The 15,000-nt window shown below is 39.8% G+C and overlaps 1 long non-coding RNA gene across 1 annotated transcript; it reads right to left on the bottom strand.

Moving 5' to 3' along the window:
* Positions 1-2,776: 2,776 nt before the first annotated feature.
* On the bottom strand, positions 2,777-5,781 carry LOC137970773 (uncharacterized). Its single transcript, XR_011116863.1, has 3 exons — positions 5,259-5,781; positions 4,336-4,731; positions 2,777-3,201 (listed from the first exon to the last, which is right to left on the bottom strand). It is a non-coding gene; the product is annotated as an uncharacterized lncRNA (long non-coding RNA).
* Between the last annotated feature and the right edge of the window lie 9,219 nt (positions 5,782-15,000).

Genomic DNA, 15,000 nt, shown 5'->3' with positions numbered 1-15,000 from the left:
AAGTGAGTTACTGCACTTCAACTTTCTTTCTTTTCTAACAAAGTTAATTAATTGCATAGCGCATGAAAATACATGAACAAGTAAATAAAAAGCTGGGACTCCCAAGATGACTGTGCATACCAGGCAAGAGCCGAACCAGTTTCCTGAAAAATCCAAATTGGGGGTGAAGGATTGGGGAATGCTTACAGTGAAAAGGGGCGTTTCGCTTTTCTGTAACATGAAGTATATTTACAGGCGACCGCATTCAATTAATTAAGCAAAACTGGCAATATCCATTTTGGGAGCATGCTGTGCACTCGAACCTTGCAAAGCTCGGATATTTCGAGAAACAGCCAATACTTTCTTAAAATTCCACATGGAAAGATAATTTAGAAAATAGTGAATAATCTGAAATTTTCCTTCAGTGTTAAGAGTCAATGTCAGTAAAGCCCTGGCCAAACTATCGAACAAAGTTGGATCCCACATGCAACATTGTTGGATGTAAATGTTGGCGTAGTGGCAAAACACTATCCAACGTTGCTTGACGAAATTAAATTTAAGTTGGCGCAAAATTTGAAAATGCGGCTAAGCATTATGCTACGGAAGTTGTTTTAGGACGGAAAGGACGTATTCAAACAAGGAAAAACCAAAGAATGATTAAGAGAACGTGTAGAAAAGGGTATATTCTTTGCAAGATACATTGGCGCTTAGGGGATGATGATTATGAGCTCGGATCAATTTGCAGGAATTTTAAACGCTATTGAACCAGACATCTTGCTCCTTGTCCGCCACCTCTGTTGCAAATGATGCAAGAAGCCTTGGCTTGAAAATAAGATAGCGATTCGTGATTGGCTAGCAATACGAACGTGACTCGATTCAGGACACAACTTTGTTGGAAGAGCGGCAAAACACTCCAACATTGCTGTGTCAAACAGAATTGTTGGTTGTAATGTTTGATCAAAAGCAAACTCTATCCAACATTTGATCGCGCAAAAAATGTTGGACGAACATCTTCCAACATGGGCGGCCAAACTGTCGAACAATGTTGGATCGAGCAAAGTTGGAGCCTTCAATCCAACTTTGTTCGATAGTTTGGCCAGGGCTTAAGAATCGGAGATAATCCTAAAATCACGGACACAGCTCAAAATTCGTTTTCGCTGATACTTTTTACATTGATAGAGTATTGTATCGTAGTTAACAAAATAGGGTTAGTTTTGTCTAATGTTTGCGTTCATAAGGGGAATTAAATAAAATCGGTTGGGTCCGTTTTGCACCAAAATGACCTCTTTGATGAACCGAAATTTTACTATATTCGTGACTCTTTCAAGTTTGCGGGGTAAAGCCTATAAATGATTTCTTACTATGAATAAATAGCTTGTCCATTGGTCAATTAAATATTGTCTATAATGACTGATAATTTATTTTATATGACTCGTAGAGAGCTTTTCGTTGAAGGCACTTCGTTGCCTTTTCTGAATCGCTCTAAAGTGACATAAAAGACTTGCCTAAAAATCTGGTCGGTACTCCAAAATATATCCTCAGACTAAGCTTTCTCTACAGTTTAAGGATAGATGTTTTATGTTTCATTTTCATTTCTTTGGGATCTTTTTCAGTTTTTCGATACGACTGCCCCGAAGATTGCTAATTTGCAAGATTTTTCGATGACCGCCATATTGAAACTGTGAGAAAGTACCGTACAAAAATCGTATTACTTTTGGATTAACTGAGTCTAAAATTATAAGTGCAAGTGAGATTTAGCTTGGTATATCACTAAGTCGCTGCCCTTACGTTATTTTTAAAGTTAACGGCAGTTTGGCAGTGGCTCATAGGATTGAGACTCCATGCATGATATCGTGACATTGATTTCCTACACGTCACGCACCGACCTTTGACACCGTTATTAGACTTAACATAACGTCGAATAACGTATGAGCGATTTCCGCTTTGAAATCCTCCGCTATATATTCCGTTTCCTTTAGAGGAAAGGACTTCACGAACTCTTTTTGACCGCACGAAGACATTATGCAAATACAGAACACCTGTGTAAATAGTACATCGCGACTTCGCGGTTGTCAACACGGCATTTAAACTGAAACAATAAAAAAAATCTTGCTAAAGATCCCTTCAAAACTGAGAAAATTTTGATTTGGACTGGCGTAAAGTCCCTTAAAATGAAAATTGGGATTGAGACTGGCATAAACAGGATGCATCAAAAATATAGTTACGTTTGCAGCACTTGAAACACGTTCCAAAACCTTGGGGGATATTCTAAAGTTAACAAAAATCTGTTGTCGGTGTTGAATCCTTGACGGAATTTTAATTTTCGGCTGATATTTCGAGGAAAGTGAATTATTTGGCCGCCAAAAATGTCCTTTCGGCTGGGAAAATCCCTCTCGTCCACTTTTTGTCCAAGTATTTACCGTTCACTTTCATTTGAACGATAGCGTTCAGTCGTACACCATGTCATCTCCATTTGTGGGTGGCTCGAAAAAATAACTTTGGAAGACATTGTGAAGGCTGGCCTCAGAAATTTCCGAAACCACTGTCTTCACCATAACTTTAACAGGAGCGGCAATTACCCGTTACTGGTTTCAGAAATTTCCGAAACAGTTTGTCTTGGCTATTGCTAAAAACGAGGGCAGTTAACCACTGCCGGTTTCAGAAATTTTTGAAACCCCTGCAGCTGACCACACGTGAAAGTGAGGGAAATTAGCGATTATTGGTTTCGAAATTTTTTGAAACCAGCTTCAATGATAGATGGTTTCAGAAATTTCCGATACCACTTCCAAAACGAGTTAATTGTCCTAACAATGTCCAAAGACACTGGAGCCACTAACCTTTGCACTAAGATTAATGTGACGGTAAATGTGCTACTGGTTTGAAAAATTTCCGGAACCATTAATCGCGACACAACTTGTTTTAGAAATTTGCGGAATCCCTCTTATTCTCTATGGTATAGGATTAAGACAACGGCATAACTTCTCCAGTATCACAAATAATTTATTTACAACGTTGCATTGAATTTATATCCGTTCAAAGAAGAAAACACTTAAATCATGAATTTCGAAATTTAATATTCGTTAACGGTGTTCGCCTATTCACTGTTATCTTCCTCAAGCACATCCTGCTCCAAGCTTTGTCTTATACTCATTAAAGTTTCCTCGTCTGAATCCACGACAACTCATTTCTTCCGGCGTTTGAGACTTGCCTTGGCTGCTGATGCTAAAAATAATAAAACCAAGAAACATCTTAGGAAAAAGCTGTTAATTGAAATTTGTAACGTCATCTTTGACACGTATTCGTTGCCTGACATCAGCACATATTCTTGCCCATAAAAGCTAGATAAACTGACAAAGAAATATCTTATTGCTCAGTAACTCTACCTCAGAACGTGGACGATCTTCGCAACAAACATAATCTCAAGTGTCACGTTCGAAACGCGTGTGATTTAATTTATTTACTTAGAGAGAGTTAGAGGACTGATATATTTATATCGGTGAGTTCGATAACTCTCTAAGATTAATTATTTTTGATTCCTGATTTATATCCTACTTTACTAGTTCAGTGATGGCCGTTAAATGTATCTTTCCTGAGGCTGAGTGACCATTCTTGGCCTACATTTGTTTAGTGAATACATCTTAGAAGATTAGAATGATAACCCTGGCTAGTCTAACATACATAAATCCAGTAAAAAGCAATTGCAGCTCTGAGCTGTTGCAATAAACGTAGTAACTGAAAAATTTGAATTCCTTTCGGCAACTCCGCATTAAGTTCCTCACACATGCATGTGTGTTTTGCACGGGGTGTTTTCTCTTTTTACACTATAACTAGAATTTACTCCGATACATCTAGAATTCTCTTTGCACTGAAAACAATTTCTTTTCTCTCGTGAGCTGGTATACACACTTATAGGCACAATCTCCCAATACTTCAAATATATCGACAATTGAAAATTGAACCAGACAGTCACTATCTTAGTGTGTCACGCAAGGTGAAAACTCGGAAATTTAAAATGCTCTAAAACGAAAGACGCTACGGCACTGGAAACTTGCAAAAAGGCTTAATTCTAGATTTATATTGTCAAAGTAGTCCAAATAAAAAATTATAAAACCTCGATTTTGATTATAGAATTTATGTCAAGGTGAAAACCACTACATTGTTACTTAGAATATTAAAAGGTTTTCATTTGTTTAAAACGGCTTACTGTAACTTGCAAAACGAGAGGAAACGAAACGAGATTTAAACCTGTATTTCACAAAATGAATATTTGAGCATTTCGATAGCAGTAATTCGCAAAATAGATGATAAGTGAGCTGGTTTCTTATTACGCTACGACGATAGTCACGTTCAACATACCTGGGATAGAAAACATTCTCTCTACTTTTTGATGAAACACGCCCCATCTGTTTCATCTCTTTGGTGGTCATCTACCTTTGCTCTCTTCGAATTTCTGGGCTCTTTATTAACCTCCAAGCCAGGTTTCCGTTTGCCAGCGTGAGAACTTGGCTCGTTAGTACGATCTTGCGATCCCCCTTGAGAAACCAACGTCTGAAACCACGGGAGAAAGCGAAAGTGATGGCCTTTCATCCACTGTTTGGTTGCTTTCTTGAATCCGTTTAAATCTGTCAGCAAACTGACGACTGGAAACAGTGTAATCCATAAATTGTTTCGAGAAATCGTTTGCAAGGATGTCGAATTTGCCTAAATCTACAATTGTAGCCTTACACCGGCAGATAGGTTGGAGAACATGACCTGTAGAATGAAAAGACCTGAATAAGCCAATGATGTCACTTCTCTTTTCGTTCTTTGTACAGTATTCAGAAAACTAAGTAAGCAATGTACCTTAATAGAAGAGGTATCCGAACTTTCAGCAACAGCGATAACATTTGCCATCTCCTTGCCGCCAGTTAATGCCCCTTTCCGTTTTTGTATAAATATCGTTAAGTCTAAACCACCATTTTCCTGTCTCGGGTCTGTCGCTCTTACCATTTTTACCTTTGCTCATAATTTGGCTCGTTGCAAAAAATATCTTAACTACAATTTGGAAAAAAAAACAAGATCCTTGATTAACACCTCGGCTAAGAACAGTCTGTAACGATACGCGAATGACACCCCAATTTATATTGCTCCTGTTGAGAATCCGTGGTTTTGTAAAAACACGCAAGAACCAAGATAGCGTGCGGAAAACAATGTCGTTTCATTTACGCAGGAAACATCTAGGAATCACATTCCTTGCTCCAAGAAGGAAAAATATAATGCAACTGATTCCTGTGTCTTACCTCTCGACATTAAGCGTTTGTCATGCTTTTGAAAACCAAACATGAATCGCCGGGCTACGAAAAACCTTCAACAAAGTTTAGTATTTCACACTTTTCAAGTTTTTCTTTTTCGTGCCAGAAGGACAGAAGAAATTCCCACCCGTGAGTATCAACGTCTTGACCGATGGATGTCACCAGTGTCACGTGTGAGATTGAATGGGTCATTCACCTTGCGGTGGAGGGCTTTGCGAATCAAAGATCTAACTTCTTTTTCGGCTTATCAAATTTCGTTTCATACTTCATTTGTTAGTTTTTATTTGTGCTTAAAACTCGTGCATTGCATCATTTTTTATGTTGCATGTTCATCTCCGCAAGGGTACCGTTTGGTGTCATGATAAATTCAGCTATCGGTAAATTATCGACAATGCAATATTTCCGGTTGTCACTCGCATTAGCGACATGGATGCAACGATGGAAATACGAACATACGATTTAGACTCGTTAACACACCTCACCCTCTCCAGTGAATCTTGCGAGTAGCGATTTCCTAACCTCTTACAGACGAAGATTTCTCACTTTTTATTCGCACAAAAGAAAAATTGAGGTCATTGCATGTTGATCATAAGGTAACATTTGGTGTCACAATAAACTCAACCACATATTCTCACGATATTTCCTGTTGTTACCCTCTTTGGCGCCATGTATCGATGAAAGTACGCACTGTTAGTTTAAGTCGGGTTAGAGTCCAGCCGTACGGTACTTTTCTGAGAGCGTTAACGTTAACGCACTACATCGCCTCCAGTGAATCTCGCTAGCAGCGATTTCCTAACCTCTTACAGACCAAGATTCCTTACATTTTATTCGCACAAAAAAATTGAGGTCGTTGCATGTTCATTCCCGTAAAGTACCATTCGGTGTCACCATAAACTCAACCACATATTCTCACGATATTTCCGGTTGTCACTCTATTTGGCGACATGTATGCAACGGTGAAGTACGCACAGGGGCCAGCCGCACGGTTCCTATCTTAGAGCGTTAACGCACTACACTGTCTCAAATGAATCTTGCAAGTAGCGAACTTGAAAATCCAGGTCCTTCTTCTCCTTTCTCGTCATCCTGCGATTGCCTGGAACCGGACTCGGAAAGTGACTTTTCGCCTCCATTAAATGGCAATTAAACATCACAGCTTTCTGCTAAATTAATCAGCCCAGCATCCAGCTCACTGTTCCTTCCTGACTCTGATCAAAGTGATCCAGAGGAATATGGAGAAAAGGGTGGCTTGAAAGAAAGTGAAGAGGATGAGGATGATATGATATGGGTTTCAGGCCATTAGAAGAACTTGATGAAGATTTCCATGAATCAATGACGCATGGAGGAGCAAGTGGAGAAAGTGCCATCGAAACTCAAGGTAAAATGATACGTACTGCAATGCATGGTTTCATAATAGTAAAATCCTGCCGCGTAGTTTTTTGCTCTCTACGCTCCAAATCGAATAGACGTTAATTGCACAGCCCGTGGCTGCTTTGAATAACAATCACTAAAGTGGGCACTCTGTTGTTGTTTGCAGACACTACCTGCTTGCAAGACAGCCACCGTAAAGATAAATGTCTATGTCTTTGTTGGGGCTACAGTATTTCTCTATTTCGATTCTAATATATCAGAATTACAGCAAAGTTCTGTTCGAGAACATCTACCTTTTCAAGGAGCCACAATAAGTGAATTTTATCACAAGAAAGTCAACATTGTTTTCAGGTTAAACAGGAGTGCCACGAAAAAGCAGAAAAAGGGTTTAATATTAAAAACATCCTCATCACGAGGTGCATTAATGCTGTGAAAATCTCAAGATAAAAATAAGAAAATAGGTGATTGTAAGAACGTTTTCCAAAGATCAAAGCTGGATGGGATAAAAGTTATGTATTGAAGATGTCACATTAGGGGTGCGACCACCTATAATGGCCGGATTTGGAAAAGATGTTCTGCGATGATAAGGGCGTTAAGCCAGGGTTGATTGACAAAAGAGGTCAAAAGAAGGGTAGTCAAATACTGTGGATTACAAAAACATTTATAAGTATTCATGTTGCAAGTGCCAGCCACATACAAAATGCAAAGGATGATACTAATTGGAGAGAAGTGGACAAATTAATAAAAAGGTAACAGACGCCCGAAGAATTTGTAGAGTCAATGATAAGAAAGAATGAAAATAACATGGAAGGAAAAACTCAAAGCCTGTCGAAATTTTCAAAGCTAAAAAAAGTATAGGGAAATATTATGCGTAATGCTTTTTGTCGAGGTTCTTGGTCTATTTAATGCCATTAAAGGAGACAAAATCGCTTGTCTGACATACCATTTACTTTTACAAAAGACTGATGATAAAAATTACGGCTACATCAAGCCTGGTCGATTTGTGTAGTGTCTATCTGACGGATTTGTTCAACCGAGGTCAAGTACATGTATGTTAACGTGCATGATATTACGAAGATCAAAGTGAAATCATGATTAATTAAACAGTTGTGTGATTTATCGTTCTTCTGAAAATAAACGTTTTTACAATTCGTGCGATCCACTCATTTCTCCGTCTTTTAAACAGACGTTACGAAAATAATTTGTCAAGACGACACATGAAAGATTTAAGCAAACATTTGTGCCTAAGTGTTCACAAATTGGATAAACAAATGCCACAAGAAAAAAAAATTCTATCTGACAAACAACAACATAGGTCATACTTATGGGGTTAAGGTGCTACATATAAATTATAACTGGCAGAATGAGTTCCGTGACCTTGGCCCCTGTCCAAGATGAACAGAGGACGCTTTAACGAAACCATACCAGACCCGCTCAGTAAGTTCCACAAAGTTTGGTTATCCTTAATTGTTTTCTAGAAATACTTTACTGTCGATTACTGCATGTCACCTAGCTATCAACTCAGGCACTGCATGGTAATCTCCCTTTAACTACAGAAAACCAGTACTGGCAGATAGCTATTAGCCTTTAAGCAGCAAAATGTCTTCAGTTAAAGAGTTTCCAGATGTGCTCATCAGTATAACCTGCTATCATTTTTGGACACAACACGAAGATATATAGGTGGTAAGCCCCTTGCTTTGCTGTTTCAGGTTTACACAGGAAGGTATGTACCTCCAGCACAAAGAGCAAATCCTGTCCTGACTGTAGAAAACTGAATGTCCGAAATTACATTGGGGACATTTGTCACAGTTCACCTAGATGACTGCGATAATTAAAGTGCCAGTAATTGGAGAAGTGTTGGAAGTTGAAGAAGAAAGCATCAAGATTCATTACTGGCAAGGCTCTTTCAAAGGAAAGTGGAGGCCTCAAAATGCTCCAAGAACCTGGAGTCCTTGGATAGACGAGCTTCCTAAAACGTGTATCATCCTTTGTTCATTTTCTCTGTCAGATGACAATAAACTCTTGCCGTCTACTAGAAAATATCTACAGCAGGAGTATTCGAGATTGAAAAATCTGAATTGAGATTAATTTATCTAACGACAGCTAGTGAGGGCTCAATTTGTGGGAAACTGATCGTGAATAATATCGTTTTAGACAAAGGGACTTTTCGCCTCTATTTAGCTACGGCGCCAGACAAAACACAATAACCTAATTTAATTTTTGGGAATATTTTCATCGAGGGGCTGACTTACTGTTGGAAAATTGCATCGCAGTTCAGGGGAACGGCTTGCTTGGCCTGGTATTAATTTGGTGCGATAGCTTATTAAATTTTGTCCTCACCGCTCCATTATAATTCATTTATCACTATCAATGTAATTGACTTGGCAAGATTGAAGTGCCTCGGTTTTCTATTTAGGTGCTGATGTGTGAATGAAAGTCTCTTGTGGTGACTGCAAAAAATGTCCCACTAAAGACGTCTCCGCTACCATTGTCGGTTTTTGTCAGTATACATTAAAATAGCCTAGGTTTTTTTAATTATTATTTGAGGGTAATTTTTTTTTTCGCAAAGTAAACCACCCTCGAACACAAGGGTGATTCGAAAGCTATTTGCTCAGCGTTGGTTTCAGAAATTTTCGAAACCACCTTTGAACAGGGTTCAACAAGAATTGCTATTGGTTTCGAAAATTTCCGAAACCAATGACAGTTGCACGTTGTTGGAATATGGCTCTAAAGTGATCAAAAGAAAACATATACATGGCCATTCAATTTCCGGCCAGATGGTTTCAGAAAATTCTGAACCCATCATCGCCCACTCAGATCAGCTTGTAAGTTGGAAATGCTTTACCACTCGTAAAATATGAGATTGGTGGATACTGGTTTCAGAAATTTCCGAATCCAGGCAAAAAAATTCCTCGGACAACTTTCCAAAATCATTACTAAGTAATCTTGGTTTCAATATTCCCTTAATAAAATGATGTTAATGCTTGGCTTCAGAAATTTCCGAACCCGCTAGGCTGTATTAAGGGAAGTTTTCTTTATTTAAGACGGAAAATCTTCCCTCTGTCAGAAAGTTATCACTGGCAGCCTAATTTTAGCCGAAAAATGTGGTCGAAAATTGCCCCTAAATTACAATTTAAGCTTTCTCGGCTAAGATTGCTTTACTGCTTACAAAATCAGCCGCTCTTATAGCACTTAAAAAGCATATGATTTCAGTCTTTTAAGACTCCGTTGAGGGGGAAAGATCAATTTCCGGAAGAAACAACTACATTGATCAGACTTCTTTGCCGAATTTTCACTAAAAGTCAGTTAAAAAAGGTACTATTTCAGCCGAAAATTAAACTTTGGAATATCCCCCAACGTTTTGGAACGTGTTTTGATAATTAAATTACTTTGGCGTATTTTCAACCAGTATTGTGTTATCATTGTTTCAGTCTACAAGTCTCTCTCCGAAAAACTAATTTTCACCGTAAATTTCTCAAGGAAGTAAAATAGCGCCGAGTTAATCGTTAAACGTAAACGTTGACTTACAATATTGAGTGATGGCGTGTACCTTCTCACTTTTGGTCGGTGGAGAATGCGGGGCTGATCCAAAGTCAAAGACTGCGTCGCGTAAAATCTCACCCTTGGTATCATGCTCAAAGAATATATCGAGCCACAAAAAACAGCTTCAATTCAGTGGCTGCGAAACGGAAATTGAGCTTATTCTAGCCCGCAGTGGTTGTTTCCAAACGCCAGAAAATATCCACGACATGACTATCTGTCCACTGCACCGCGTTAGTTTGGGTATTGGGTGGCGAAGGTCTAAGCGGGTATGGAGTGTTCCAGGCAAACTCTCTGGACACAGTGAAGAATCCAAGAAAAATGCCGAGCGGGGTTGTAGCTTGGCTCAGTCGAAGTACATATTGGAAGACATTGGTGAATTCATTCCAGTTGGTTCAGGTGAATATAATCCTTCTTCTTTTGTAATACTTGCGGGAGTAAAACATTTGGTTATAACGTATGACGTCACATAACACATCAAACATATCTCTGCCGTCGTTAAAATGGTGAGTCAGTTCAGTTAGCTGGGCTGGCCCGTTTTATTGGAATGGTTCGGCTAATACCTTGGTTCCCTTTAGAATTTCCGTTTTGTTAATATATGAAGCCGGACTGACCCACTTGCAGAAATCTCTCCTCAGGCAACCAGTATCTCGCCAGCCTGGTCTCTCATATAAACATAGCAAAAATTTTATAAGGACACAGGGTATAAGCCGAGCCAGCCGGATAAAGCAGGCAAGCTGGGCTAATCGGGCTGGCTCACTTCACATAAACAGGCCTTTAACCCTATATTCACACTATGCAAGATATCTTTGTTCCGCCAAGAAAACCAAACCCGGGATAGGGCTTTTGTTCACACTCAAGAACTGTGATTTCGGCGCCATTTCTGGAAAGGAGCCAAGCTGCGCCTTACCGATTTCGAAGGGTAGCCTCGCATATAGTCTACGTAGCTGGCGGTTTTTTGATGTGTGTTTTTTTTCTTCTTTTGTGGTTCGCAAAGTAGGAATTACAGCCGAGCGATACGCTGAACCAAGGTCGAAAAAGAAAACGATGAGAGAGGGGCGTGTGTAAAAATGATAAATGGCATAGCAAGAAATCAGAAATGCAAGTGCGGGTGAGAAAATACAAAAAAAGTGGGTTAACATTTTTGTAATTTTTTATATTTTTTTAGCGATTTGTACTAAGTGTCTTTCTGATGTCAAGGTGGAGAGGTTCGACTTTTCAGATCCACAAGGGGGCAAGGGTTGAAGCCGACCGCCAGGCCGCGACAATTAAAGGACATATCAATGTGTACTTAAACGAGGGGCACGATGTGAACAACGCTGCACAGATGAAAGAAGCCATTGAATCAAATGGCGGTATTCCTGGCGTTATTGTGAAGTATGTGAAGCCTCCCGAACTATCTGCTGGCAAAAACGTGATCAAATGGGACGGAATTAGTACGCTTAATAACTTCCAGTTTTGTCCAAATGGTATCACAACATGGAAGGCTTATAACATCGGGCCCGGAAAGCTGGTAACATGGAAGGACATTCAAACCGATGGTATCTTTTCTGCTACACTTGAAGTTTTGGAGCCTCCTGATACCCGCTCTCAGCAGTCAAGCTTTAGAAAAATCAATCCTAGAAAGGAAGTGCAGCAAAAATCTTTGTCCGAACAACGGCTGAGTAGTCCTGACCAGCAAGAGACAGCAGGACAAGACATGGATGTAGAAAAAGAGAAAGAGGAAGTAAGCGGCCTTTTTACCTGCCCAGAGGATGGGTGTATTCAGACATTCCAGCGGTCCTCAAGTTTGCAAGCACATTTAGACGAAGGAAAGCACAAGCGCGCGCTAGAAAAAGAAACACTGTTTGACAAAGCCAGAAAAGGATACGCTGCGAGAATAACTGGAGAGCAAACGAAAGTTCCAACTTTTGGTTTCTACACGACATCAAACATCTCAGTTGATAAACTACATTCCACACTTGAGATGGGATGGGCTCTTAAAACAACAAGGAGTAGAACCCAATTTACAGAAGAACAAAGAAAGTTCCTCACAGAACAGTTTCTCATCGGGGAGGAGTGTGGTAAAAAGGCAGATCCACAACAGGTATCGCTAGAAATGCGAAGAGTGAGGGACGAAAAGGCTGCTCGTATTTTCAGTGGAAAGGATATTCTTTCGCCACAGCAGGTGGCAGGATTCTTCTCAAGACTGGCAGCAAGGATTCGAAAAACGTCAGCAACATCGAACGAAGAAAGTGGAAGTGAAGACGAAGGGCAGTATGCAGTCGAGGCAGAGGCCTTACATTCACACCTAAAGGAAGTTGTCAGCGAAGAAATTGCTTTACGTCACCCCATTGTCGCCCTTTCCCGTAACCTTTGCAGTTTGGTTCATACAGAGAAATTATCTACAGTTAACAGTTGCAGTGCTAAGGGACATTTGTGAAGATATTGGCTTAAACGTGGATGATATCACGGAAAAACGAAAAAAGCCACTTATAAGTCGTACCCCCCGGTTCGTTAAGGAGTGCTCTTGTGCTCGAGTGTAATCGACTAGAACAATCGAGCTAAGAAATTGTAAGCTTGTATCCTGTTATAACACCAACCTCGTTCCCAGGGTTCTCTCCTACTGGGTAGGAGAGAACCCTGGGAACGAGGTTGTTATAATACGTGATTATAACTTAAGTTTTCAGGGACCACGGGTCAGGCAAAATGCAATGCCCTAATGCATCAATCAATTCCAGCTGCACCTAGTCCCCCCCCCCGCCCCGCCTGCGGGCCACTGTGGGATATTTTCCCCCTTGTCGGTCCCGGGGGTAGGGCATTAGCAAATTTTGCCTTGCCCCGAGGTCGGCCATTGGCCAACCCCGGACCACCCCGGAGGTCAGCCCGCTGTAAGCAGCTGCAATTGATGCATAAGTTCACAGCTCAGATAAAGAGACTGTACTTTTAATGCCCACTCGTTTAACCGGAATTTCCTTGCTTCTGAACAATGAACAACAAGAACAAATACAAGATAAGGCAAAGAATTGCGAACCAATTTTGTTTTTCAGCAGAGGCTTTGTACACATTAGCAGATTGCGTGGTTTTTGACCAGCCAAAAAAACTGACAGCAGCTCTGGTGACGAAAAAGAAGTTAGTCACCCCAACTTTTTCTTTTAACGAAGGATTGATATATGAAAGCCAGTAGATTTTCAAAGGCATGCATTTTCTCCGTCATTTCTAAAAAAATGATGGTATTAGTTTCGGTTTGATATTTCTAGATATATGTGTGATTATAGTTAAAGTTGAGATCATTTAATTTACCCACATAAATTTAGACCTGATTTAGACCGGTTTAGTGAAGGATTCACTCTGTTAAGTCAGTTGGAGGAGAATTTCATTTCCGGTTCATTTGTCACACATATTGCGTGACAAATGGAATATTGTTATACGAGATGCGGGATGGAGAGTTAAAAGTGCCCATGGAATGAGACTTATCAAAACTAAAATTGAAACGGATGAGTATTGAAAGCTCAAGCGAAGGGTACACAAGTGAGACTCAGTGAAGCGCGTCAAAGTCCAAATGTTGCCCGAGTCACAGCACGGAGTCACTTTTAGTCTTTGCAGACTACGATTGTAGACAGTAATCGCCGAAGTATGGTGCGTTTCTTGCTGCTTTTTCTTGACATTGGACTTGATTACAGGTAAATTTGGTTGATCTTCAAGCTTATGGGAGATTCTTTAGTCAAAAGAAGTGAAAAAATATGTACCGTTCGATGCCGTATTGGTGACTTCCGTTTCGCCTGTTTCAGTAATGTAAGATATTCCAAGATGGCGGAAGGTGGAATTGTGCTCACTTTAAGAAGTATTTGTCAAAAAAGTACGAAAGATCCCAAAAATATAAGCTTGTAGAAAGTTAAAACTATCCTTTTTAAGAATACCAAAAGGTTTTCTGGTGTGATTCGTTGCGTACCGCGGGCATTTCTGACATGTTGTTTTGACCAGCCATTGCACCAAATTCGAGAAGGATGTTGGTGTGCTTCTTTAAAAAATCATATATTTTTTGTGAACAGCGTTAGCGAGTTGTTTTGGGAATCAGTGGACTGAAATAGCTTTAGATTAACTGGATATCCGTGAAGACATCTTAAAACAATCGGCTAAATGACTCAATAACTTCGTGAAAGTTGGCAATTTTCAAGGTTATTACGACGAAAAATACCGTTTGCAGTTAAAATCAAATTTCTTTGAAACGAAACAATATTTAGCCAAATAAACCTTGATTTCATATGTATAGTACCTGGGTCTACCAATGTACAAATTAAAGTATAGGCGAAATCAAATTTTGAGCTCTGTCCGCCCGATCTTTGATCCTTAATGACATCAACTCTTAAGGGGCAGGAGAGGGAGCACAATGCACCACACCTTTTGAAGCTGCTTTCCCCTGCCCACCTAGGCTAGAGTACACATGAACTTTGTGCGTATATAGTATACAGCATGTTATTCAGCTTTGAGTAAGTCAGCAAACCAGAAAATCTTAGCCACAGCATTCTCAAGTCCCTGGTGGAAATGTGCATTTCAAGTGCTACTTCCTATTTTCCATCAGATTTTGAATGTGTGTTTGCTTTACACTTGGCTGGAAAAAATTGAGCTTTGATTTTTATCTGAAGGCTGTTTACTTTGAGTGTAAGTTTTGGATTTCACGGCGCGTTATTACTCACGTTTAAAACTGACCGATTGGACCTCAGAGGGTTGGATCTAGGGAAAGTGACATCATTTACCCATTGGCTTAAAATTAAACGTGTAAATGCAGCTTATTATATATTCAAAATTCCAGTTAAAATAAACAGGTGTCTATTTGAAAGGC

This window comes from Montipora foliosa, chromosome 9 (genome assembly GCF_036669935.1).
Source record: "Montipora foliosa isolate CH-2021 chromosome 9, ASM3666993v2, whole genome shotgun sequence".
Taxonomy (NCBI): domain Eukaryota; kingdom Metazoa; phylum Cnidaria; class Anthozoa; order Scleractinia; family Acroporidae; genus Montipora; species Montipora foliosa.
The sequence above is the reverse complement of the archived record's forward strand: the minus strand, read 5'-3'. Positions and strand labels throughout refer to the sequence as shown.